Here is an 11,588-nt window from a genome sequence, read left to right as displayed (position 1 = left end):
GTGCAACGGCATTTTGTGGAGGGTCGTCATGTCGTGCACCGTTCTGAATGATATTGGCTAAACAGTCTACCGATCTAATAATCGAACAAGCCCTAATGAGAAGTATTAAGAGTGCAGGAGGTTTGACAAGGGGAAGAGGTATGGATGAACAGCAGAGACATGTGTGGCTGTTATCTATTCCAGCGTGTGCAGGTGAACGAAGCTCTTCAGGAATACACATCAGTCGGCTATTGTACAAGTGATCAACACAACGACATGTCCCTAGCTCGTCAAGAGAGAGACACCAGAGATACCCGCAAGGTCCTGGAATACTTACAATCCAAAACACCATTTGACGCAAATGACAGCAGACTACACAGCATTGATACTGGTGTCATAGCAAGTTGTTCAGTTAACGCTGACAAGGGCAGTCAAGTCGGAAAGAAGATCGTGGATGGCCTGGTTGGCCAGAAAGTGCAAGAGTATGTTTTCAAGAAGAAATATCAGGCTGTGACCCTTGAAGTGAAAGATGCAGTGCACACAGGCACAGAAACTGTGGTTATTGATCCTATACTTCTGTTCCAGCGTCTCGTTTCAGCAGGGACTCTTAAGGGAAAGTTGTTGGACGAAGTTTTCATTCATGAACTTTGTGGCTATCCACCTGCACTTTTTGAAACGACAAATGTTTAACCTTCCCCAAACAAAGCTGCACTCGCCGATACCATGTGGAAACAAGTTCCAGCTATGCCTAGCCCAGCAACACCTGCCCGGTACGTTTTGGATGGAGGCGCCCTTCTCCACAGAATTCTGTGGCCTATTGGTGACAAATTTGATTGTCATAGTATTCGATGGCTATCAAAACTTGTACAACGGCAGACCTGGTGACAAGATCGATACCCTTTAGGTGCAGCATTTCCACCGCAAAGTTTCATCCAGCACGTCACATGTGCAACCGCGGACACTGCTACCAACACCAGCTGAGCCAAGTACCATAGTCTACGTATGAACCACCAAGTCCAGCAATGGCATGGAGTGCACAACGGTGCGCTACAGAATGGGGGTGGAAGTTGAAAGATGACAAGATGTCACCTGTTGCAACTGACCTGTAACCTGCCCCAGAGTATTTTCTGGAAGCTATCAATTGCAACTGCAAGACAGACTACAGTTGTGTAAAGTTTTATTTGTACTGTTCCCCTGCATGTGGGCAATGCAAAGGTCTGCTGTGTTGCAATGTAGAACTTCCTGAGGGACATTGTGATTCTGACGATGAGTGACATATTATTAAGAGTTTATCTACCGCTTCAGGTACGTTTTAAGCTTTACTACTACTGTGGTCCATTAGTCTGGTAATTAGTCTGATATTTACAGTGTATAATAGTTAGGAGCCTACTAGCAGGTGTGCTAGTTCGTATCCAGTTAAAGTGTTCTTCAAACACGCTTCCATTTCTGTTAATTTTTTCACATTTTTACATTCAACGTATATTTAGTATTAAAATAATAACATAAATATTTTCAAACTTTCTTATTGTTGCGCTTAACAAATTAGTCAGAAAAGAAGTTGTTATCAGTGAGTTTTTGAAAGTTTCGAAATACGAAACCAGGACACCAAAATGCTAAAATTATCAGAAGTATTCAGACAAGTGATTGATCTTTGATTGTCACTGGTGAACTCTCCCGGTTTTGATATTAATGTTGTTTTTCCTTGAGCGAACCAGGAACCTCGTGTAGCGCATGCGCGCGCTTTCAACAGAAATTAACCAGCTTGTCCGGCCCCGGGGGACTCCAATTCTTCTTTCTTTTTAACACACTTAATGCTTCAGCGGTTTCTAGTGTCTAGGCCTCATCCGTTTGTGGTGGGACTTTGCTAAAAATCGCATGCCTCACCTCGTCCAGCCATACAGCCTGACTATTCCCAGTTCCCTCTCTTTCCCACAATCCCCTCTAAAACGAACTCGCCTCTTCGATACCACCAAACCTCTCTCTCTCCTCTTCACAAGTGTTTCCGCTGGCTCCTTCATACTTGGGACGTTCACACTCTTCGTTGTTAGCTAGCATCTCTCTCATATTGGCATACACTTGCCCTGGATCATCTTTAAACTGTTGGTTTATAACCCTCGCTTCTTCGTTTTTCTTTTTCCTACAAAAAGCTCTCTTCAACTTCCTCAACGCGCATTTCTGTCGTTCCATGTAGTTCACAAGTGAAGTTATGGATAACACTTTGCACTCTTTTTGTAGGATCTCCCTATTCCTTTTTCCTCTTTTCGTCAGTTTTCTGTTTTCTTTCTTTATTGTTGCGTTCGCAGAACGCCATCCTAATCTTGGTTACGGTTTTGAGTCGAGATTTTTTTGTCGTCGATCGATGGATGGATCTTGGGACGCACATCTGGCATCCCCCGCAGATTTTTTTGCAGGGGCGAATGACATCACAACGTAATGTTGCCTGGAAACAGGGAAAACAAAGTATGAATGACGTCAGACAAAAGAAAGGTTGCTAGGCAGCGACAGGTTGGAAGACAGACGCAGTTTGTTGGAGCAAAATTTGCATACATTTCAACTGCAATGTTCATCAATATTCACTGGATGGAAATATCTCTGCAGAATCTGTTCCCGTTCAGTCTTCCAGAAATTATTTTTGTGAAAGATTGCATTGAAGAAATTACATATTTTGTGCCCGCGGTTAGATAATTTTCCGTGGGAAATAAATTCATCGAACAGTACAACCAGTGCAAGCCCGTTGTACACTTCGTGGTGTCAGAAATAGATTTCAACCGTAAACTAGCCTGTGGAACTACGAAAAGACCATGCTCATCAAATTCGTTGCTATGTTCAAAAACCTTTTAGTCACCTCATTTGATCCTACAATACGAGTAAAGAGGGCTTTTCACCCAGCCCTAGGTTCGCGAGGTTTTGCGAGTCACGTATTACGTTAGTATAAAATCGAAAGACAAAAATATCTTAAATATACACGCATCAGAAACTGACATCAGGTCCTGTTTGTTCAAAGAGCGGATTATTTTATCCAGCGGATAAAGTCTGTTGGTTGGAGAACATTTTATCCACTGGATAGAGTTATCCGCTCTCTGAATAACCCTGGCCCTGAGATGTCTTTCAAAACTGTATGCAAATTACTCGCTTCAGTTCGACATTTTTACGGCTTTATACAATATAATCGCGTAAGTTTCGCGGCATTTTGGTAAAATACCTTTTTAGAAGAAGTCCAAGATAGTATGCTGGCCTGTAAGTTTCTAGGTTAGTAAGGTTAGTAAGTAGTTTATTATATGGCACTGGGAGCAAACTTGTTTATTTATAAAAACGCACTTCCGGTCACTAGAATTCAAAGGGTTTCCGTCGTGACGTGTTTTTGATGACGCGAGCAACCCAGAAAGAACAAGCTACGGTACCACGAGTTTGAAAACAAATTTACTGAACGTTTACATGTAACCATGTTGATTATAGAAAAGACTTCAAGAACGATTTGTAGCGGAATTTGACGAAAATCTTAACAGCAGCAGTTTGTTTTTGAAACTCACAAAAGGGTTTCGTCGATCCCAGTAAAATTTACTAGCACATCAGAAAGTACGGAAAAAGTTGCTGTGAAAATCATATTCAACTTTAAAAGAAGCAGCATTTAGTCAATCGTCCTCATCGCTCTCATCTCTGGCTCGGAAACCCAAGTGTAGGAAGAAAAACCACCACACAGTTCTTTGAAGTGCAACTGGATTGGAGTCGCCGAATTCTTCGGCCTCTTCTTCGTGTTCGTCAATCGCCTGAACGGCTTGCAGTTTGTTTTTTCCGTCGTGCCCGAAAACAAGTGACTTCCCGATTTTTCGAACTCATTATCCTTGAGTATGTTGAATGTATTTTTTATCTCAGATAAGTATCGCTGTATATTGCGCTGAAAACTGGAAAATGTTGCTGGCTCGTATTCACCATTTTTCCTGCGTACGTTCATAAAAAAAAAATTGACAAAAGGTGGTCAAGCTCGGACACAGGTAGGCTTTCAATTGTTTGACTATTCAAGCCATTAGCTCCAATAAAACGGAGTAGAGTGTTCATATCAGTAGACGTCTCCCTTTTGTGTTTTCACTTTTCTGTTTGTTTATGAAATCGTCAATGGCTTCCTGGCTTTCGCTGATGCCTGCTTCAGAGGTTTCTAGATCTTCGGGATAGTAAAATTTGCTTTATAAATGATATTCTTCTTCGTCCATGTTGGAATCAGTCTTTTGGGTAGTTTCTTTGCGAAGAATGAAAGTATTTTCAGGTTTTCTTTTCGTAGTTTTAGCTGTAAATTTTCAAATTTGCCGCTGCGGTCGTAAACAAAAATACGCGGCTTATGACCGTTTCCATGGAAACGGTCCGTATGGTAAAATCCCGACCAAGAAAGAACCAACCAGAACGCGCGGATATACTTCCAGACTACCTTGCCATATAATAATCACTGTTTAATGTTTTTCTATCAATTTGTCCAAACCGACTAAGAATGTCAGCATCCTTCCCACAACACAACCCCGCCAAAAACTATATAGTATTTGCAGCCCGACATAAGTGATACAGTTTCTTAGTCGTGTGAATAGGACTATTAAAGGTTTTGAAATGCGTGAAACCAATCTATTTGAAAACAGGCCGAGGAATTTTACCCCACCCCCGCCGTATTAACGTTGGTCTTAACGCGAAATCAATCAAATATTTAGGCCGTCTTTCTTAGCTATCTTGAACCATTTTCATCAGTACGAACAAAATAATAATCTTTGCCTAGTGATGACTTCGTCTTGACACAAACACGATGATGCACAAAATTTTAGTGCTATTTGTAGTTTTCGTTTTATAAGGAAGAGGAGATAGACCCAAGACCAACAAAAGGAAATTTAACCGTATGTACTAAAAATAAATAATAATTTTCAATCCTTAAGTTTGCGCGTTTTCTAAAACAAAACACCAAAGTACATATGTTTTGTATTCTTTTGTTTCGTTTCTATGACATCTTACAAATTCAATCTCATAGCCGAAAATTTACGAACTGCGATAACTTATAAAGGAAATGCAGTTGCAGACCGTTGGTAATACTATACTAAGACGGGAATAATTTTGTACAAAGCTGCGCAGAAAAGTATGACGGTGAACCCTCAAGAGAAACTCCAAGAGGAAAACCGCTTGCTAACTGACCTGTGCCTAGTTATTGTTAACGAAAATCTAATCATTTCACTTAGGAAAACGCTAGTTTTTCTTCCCAATCTAATCCGAATTTCTGAAGCAAGTAATACTTTTCGAACAGATATCTGCACAAAAAGGAACCGGTACGGGTGCCCCCGAGGAGACGGAGAGGACACTTGTTTGTGGGATCGTGTATAAATACAATAAAACTTAGATATATCTACAAGTCAAAATGAAATATGCCAAGAATAGCTAAACTAAAAATATTTATTTGACTACTGGAGTCAAAAGAAAATTCTCTTACTGGAGACTTTGTTTAATGATTTTAGTAGCTTGATCAAACGTCTTTAGTCAGAGTCAACGTAAATTTTCACCACCATTGACAAAGCCTGTGGAGAATTCTGCTCTCAATATGAGTGATTATACTATTCAATTCTGGTAACCGACAGTTTTTGCAGCACCGCTGTCCAAATTTTAATTCCGGCTCACGTCTTTTACTATATGCGATTGGCGAAATGATTGATACCCTGTTACTGTACGGACGCCCTTAAGGGGAAAACGTGACCGTATAACGCGGACTCCAAGAGTAAACATCAAAGACACATGTTTTATTGTTTTTTATCGATACAAAGACTATTTACAGCATACAATTTAAAAGCAACGGAGCGATGTTTAATGTATTAACTGTAACATAACTTCAAACTGAAGAGACAATCCGGCTAACACTAAAATTAATGTTCTCTGAGTGCTTCAAACGCGACTGACAACGTCATCATTTAAAATAGCTCGGCTGTTAGTTTGCTCTTGAATGACATTTCCATTTTGCGCTCCAGCCAGATGGGTTGAATAGTGGACAATTTATACAGTAGAAACTTACTAATTTACAGTGCACATATAACCAGTGTTCGTAAAGCGAGGTTAACTTTGTATAAGAGCATGTCAATTGGTTCACTGAAAAGTGTTCGTTGTCCTTATAAACCGGTGTTCGAATAAAGCGTCTAAGATCGTCTGAACTTTACACTGATGTTACCAGTAGCTTCATAGATAACATTCTATAAGATGTAAACTGCAATAATCGCACTTTTAAAACTGTTAAAACTAAAAATTAACACAAAGAAACTAGACAGTTAGACGGAAACAGTGAATCCTGTGCGGGACTGTTGAAAAGACTTATCGAAAAATAAAAGAAAAATATAAAACAAAAAAGAAAGCTTAAAGGGGAAGAATGAAGTGGCATTCGAACCTGAGGTAATATCTACCAGCACACTAGCAATATTCGTACTATGCCCGTGCGCCATTTTATCTACACATTGTCCTAAATTTAAAAGTCGTCAAACTGTTGTTGTTGAATAGTGATTGGGACACCGTGTTATTGATATCTTCGGTTTTCTTATGGGAAGGTCTTGATTGCCTCGATTTACAAGCTGTTATCAACGATTTTCTACGATTTTCCACAGTTTTGTAGCCGTGAAACGAAATAATAAACATCAATCAGTGTCTATTTCATTGATCGCCGGAATCGTTCAAAACCGTTTGAAACCTTTCTAAAGTAAACTATACATTGTATGAAATTTATCGTAAACAGTCAATTAAACGTGCAAGTATAATTTAAACATCAGGCTACTGAGGGAGTTAATATCAGTATTCGTTCTCCGTTGTTTCGTATGTCAGTATGCAACCACCCATAGACTCTATCTATCTGCGGCTTTCGCCAGTTTAATTGCTATTTCTTTATTGTGAATTTGAGCTATTGTAGTGTCTGTGAACCTACTGAAGTGCCTGCTTAGCAACTGTGTTTTTTTTATGCCATTTGGGGCATTTTGGCTATGTTTGGCCTGGCTCGTTTTTATGTGTGATAGCTTTTAAACAACTTCTCCTGTTGAGGTCTAAATAATAACAAGGGTATCATAGTTTAGACCCGGTCATTAGTTTCATCTTGCAGAGTAAGTAACGTTGTGGATATGTTGAACTGTCGGGCAAAAAAGTTTAAGATCCAGGTGCTTTTGATATACTACTACAGTTGCAGAACTAGAGATCCAATGTTGTTCAGTTACTGCCGCATTGTTTTAATACACTTATTTTAGGATCTCAATAGTATTTGAAATAAATAAATAAATCCTCTATTCAAGAAATGGCAACTACCAAAGTAAATACACTGTAATTATAAATCATATCTTGAGTTCATCGGAATACTGGGGTTACCGACACTGTATGTATATTTTACTTCTTTGTTTAAGATACAACCACTTTTTAGAGTTTCAAGACCCCATAACTGAGGAAGTATTACGGGAGTCTCTTTTTTAGCGCTGGCAAAAACTTGAAATTCCCTACCTTTTCTCACCCCCCGCCCCCTCCCCCCTCTTCAGAGAAATAATGAACGGTCCCTATAAGGACTCATGTTTTTCTATGTCTAGAAAAGGTTAGCTGACCCCCCCCCCCCCCCCCACTTTTGTGCCGTTGTGTTTTTAGCCCCCCCCCCCCCCTACTTTTACGCTGTAAAAATAAAAATAAACTTTTTTTTTGTCTCCAAAAGTTTTATTTCCTTTTTTTTTCTTTTTTTTTTTGTTTCCTTTTTTTTTATAATTTTATTATACAATACTTTCCTTACATTTACAATAGTTACAATACAGTACAATATTAACATGCCAATAGAAGACTATGTTAGAAACTATTTAGTTAGATTAATTACAAAGAATTACAGTACTTTAGGTAACATCCGACAGTTTACATGTACCTTTTTTAAAGTAAACTAAAGTAGCAAAAATTTTTCAGAAAAAATCTCATTAGTTCGTAAAGTTACAATAGGTGCGGTTTCACTGGCCATTTTACCCTTGGGTTAATTGCTCTTGCCCACGGGGAAACAACTTTTTGTGTGTAACCCACATTCCCAGAGTGAAATTGCCTTGGGGAAATTTCCATGGATACGTCAAAACGAACAAAAGAATTTCCCATGACAGTTGCAGAGGTAAGGTCTATGTGTTAAGGAGAACCCAAAGCGGCTCAACCAATCACGAGAAAGTGAAATGTACGAAACACTAGAAATCACGTGTTGTTTACGTGTGTGTGCGCCAAATCTTACCCGCTACCGTTATAGGTTTTCAAGCGTTTCTGTAAGTATTTTTTTTCTACAGATTTCTTGTACAAATTCATGGCAGCATTTAATTGCTGTAGGTTTCGCTAGTCCCATCATTAATCCACAAGATCGGTAGCATTTACCTTTTGCTAAACGCCATAAACTAACAGTTACTCGCTTGTCGACGGGAAAAGCCTCTCTCATCCAGGTGTTTTGACGTTCCAGGTTTGGGCCTACAAGCTGGCAGATAAATTCAAAAGTGCCTCGAGACACGCGAAAGTTCTCTTTCCACCAGTGGTCCAGATTCCTTTCGTTCAAAAGTCGCTGAAACCAATTTTGTGGTCGCGGAAACGCCCAAGCTCGTCTACGTTGGCTAACGACGATTCGACGTCTTCTTGAATAAAAAAGTAAAAAGTGCAATCTCTGGAAAAAGCGTACTGATTTGTTGTCTGCGTCGACGTTGTCTTCTTAAAATAATTTGCTGAACTACTTAACCTATTTGAAGTGGAAGTTGTTATAAAAGCAACAGAATTACCGAAAACATTTCACGGTTTGTGTCATCCATGTTTGCATTTATCAATGTTTCCCGCCAAATCGGGTAAAGCGTTACTGTTCCCCTCGGGCAATTTATCAGCGTGTAACCGCAAGCATGAAATCGATCAAAACCCAGAGTAAACCCAACCCAAGCTATTTACCCCAGGGGGAGCTTTGGGTAAGAGCTGTAGTGTAACCGCACCTAATATTAGCAAAGTCGACGCGCATTTGACAAGCAGACAATTAAGAGTAAAATAACCAGCAATAATTATTAAATAACTTTTTAGTTCTAGTCTCACGCTAGGTTTAAGTCCTTTAACTGGCTTTTTTCGTGTGTGGGCCTCTCAGGAAAACGGGCAATTTTGTGAGTGGACCGTTTCGATCCGGACTCATACCTTTCACCTTGTCAAAAAAAATTCCCAATAACTTTCCATTTATATTCTTTTAAAGAGCCTCCACCCAAAAAATCGTGCCAGTCAATTACCTCCACCAGTGAAGTGCAAGCTATAGTGTTTAGGGAAGAACCATCTCCTCCAATTCAACAACAGGTTGAATGTCCAACTTCAGGCTTCCGAGTAACGGAGCCGTTCCAACCTGCAAATTTCAGGTTTCCAAAGAAGCTTTGTGGCAAACAGAATCGTGCATATCAATCAAAGTGGTTTTTAGAATTTCGTTGGCTTCCTTATAATGAACAAAACAATTCTGTGTTCTGTTTCATTTGTGTGCAACAAAATGCGAAATTAAATCTGCGCGCTGCCAGAAATAACGAATTGGCCATTATTTCTGAAGGGTTTTCAAACTGGAAAAAGGCTTTGCTTCGATTCAAGGAGCATCAACTATCTGACTGCCACAAATTGGCCATTGACTACCAAATGAACTTTCCTACAACTTGCGGAAATGTATTGGAAATGTTCAACAATGCAGCGAAAAAGACGATGGAGTCTAACCGTATCTGTTTCATCAAAGTTATAGAATGTTTGCAATATATTGCCCGGCAAGGACTGGCCATGCAGGGAGACACTGATGACGAATCAAACTTTATTCAGTTGCTAAAACTAAGAGGAAAAGACCGGCCTCTGCTTATAAAATGGTTAGAAAGGAAAGAAGACAAATACACCTCACACGAGATCCAAAATGAAATTATTGCCATTATGGCCAATTATGTCATCCGTGATTTAGTGTTAGAAATTCGTGGTGGCTTCTTCTCTATCATATGTGACGAATACACAGATATCCGTAACAAGGAACAATTAACTATCTGCATTCGATGGGTGGACGATCAGTTAGAAGCCCATGAAGATCGGTGCGGAGACAATAGTTTCAGCTGTAAAAGATGTGTTACTGAATCTACAGTAACCATTAGCGAACTGTAGGGGAAAATGCTATGATGGAGCTAGCAACATGCTTGCCCACAGAGCTGCTGTGGCGAAGAGAATCCAGGACCTTCAACTGAAGGCTTATCCTACTCATTGTCATGGACATTCCCAAAGTCAAAGTGTGAAGGACACTATGGACACTGCAAAAGAAGTCGTTACCCTCATAAAGTTTTCACCTGAATGCAGAAAAATCTAGTGGGAGAAATAAAAGAAAACTTTGAAGAACTCGAATCTGCAGCCAAGGGCATAATAGGTCGTTTTCCTACTAGATGGACAGTGCGCGCGAGCTGTTTTCAGCGAATCCTGGACAATTACGCAGCTCTTCTTGAGGAGTGGATAATTTCCCTTGATGGGAAACTCCAGTCTGACATAGTGGATGGATTATTGGGTGCCAAGCGCAAATGAACACTTTCGACATCTTCTTTGGGCTGAATTTGGGGCAGCGCCTGTTTTCTCGTACAGATAATTTATCGAAAGCCTTACAGCAAACAAGGATGTCAGCTATTAATGGTAAACGAGTCGCTCCTCTTACCAAAGAGCTCCTGCAGAAAATGCGTAGTGATGCAAGCTTTAAATCATTTTATGATGCGCTTGTACTGAAAAGTAAAAACTACTCTTTCCTGACAGGGCCAGTGTTGCCAAGGAGAACACGCGCGCCTAGGAGGATTGAAATTGGTACTGGGGAACCAGCATATCCTGCGACGACACAAGACTATTACAGGCAAATATACTTTGAATCTATTGACTTAATGGTCAATGCTATTGAGCAGCGTTTTGATCAACCGATCTTTGCTGCGTATGCAAAGATGGAGTCCCTTTTAGTTAAGGCCCTCAACTCGCAGGATAACTCAACAGAGCTACAGTTCATGGAAATATCTTACGCCGATGATGTCGATGTTGGAATGTTAACTGTACAGCTGGAAATTTTGAAAGTGCTACTTAAGGAAGGTGATTTTTTATGTTTTGACGACATCGTAGTTAAAATCAAAGAAAAATGATAAACGAAGTTAATTCAGTATGAAAACTTTTATGGGTAAATCCGGCAACAAGTGCATCTGGTGAAAGATGGTTTTCCACTGCCCGAAGATTGAAAAAATGGCTTCGCTCCACAATGACACAAGAGCGATTTAGCAACCTGACAATATTAAACAGTCATAAAGAAAGAACAGAGAGACTTTCTCTTGAAGATATTGCCAACGAATTTGCCGACCGTAACGATAACAGAAAGAGAAATATTTAAGTTACGTGCCCAAGCTGCTTTTTAGAAAAACACAAGGAACTTTTGAAGAAAGCTATAAATTCATGTACTCGTTCAATATGTCAACAAACGTGGAAAGAAGGGAAAAAAAGAGAGAAAGAAAACGAAAACGCAGGCAATGAATAAGTAAAGTTCAATGTAAAAGACAACGATTGACGAAAACCAGCCGTATTTTGCCATATCAGTCGGTTCGGTGCACTCTGTGGAAGCGGAGATA

General features: G+C 39.8%; 1 pseudogene; it reads left to right on the top strand.

The window, feature by feature from the left end:
- The first annotated feature begins 5,088 nt into the window (after positions 1-5,088).
- LOC146473047 (zinc finger MYM-type protein 1-like) lies at positions 5,089-11,338 on the top strand (annotated as a pseudogene).
- Positions 11,339-11,588: the final 250 nt, after the last annotated feature.

Source organism: Pavona decussata, unplaced genomic scaffold (genome assembly GCF_977016875.1).
Source record: "Pavona decussata unplaced genomic scaffold, jaPavDecu1.1 SCAFFOLD_95, whole genome shotgun sequence".
Lineage (NCBI taxonomy): Eukaryota > Metazoa > Cnidaria > Anthozoa > Scleractinia > Agariciidae > Pavona > Pavona decussata.
This window is presented reverse-complemented; position numbering and strand designations above follow the sequence as displayed.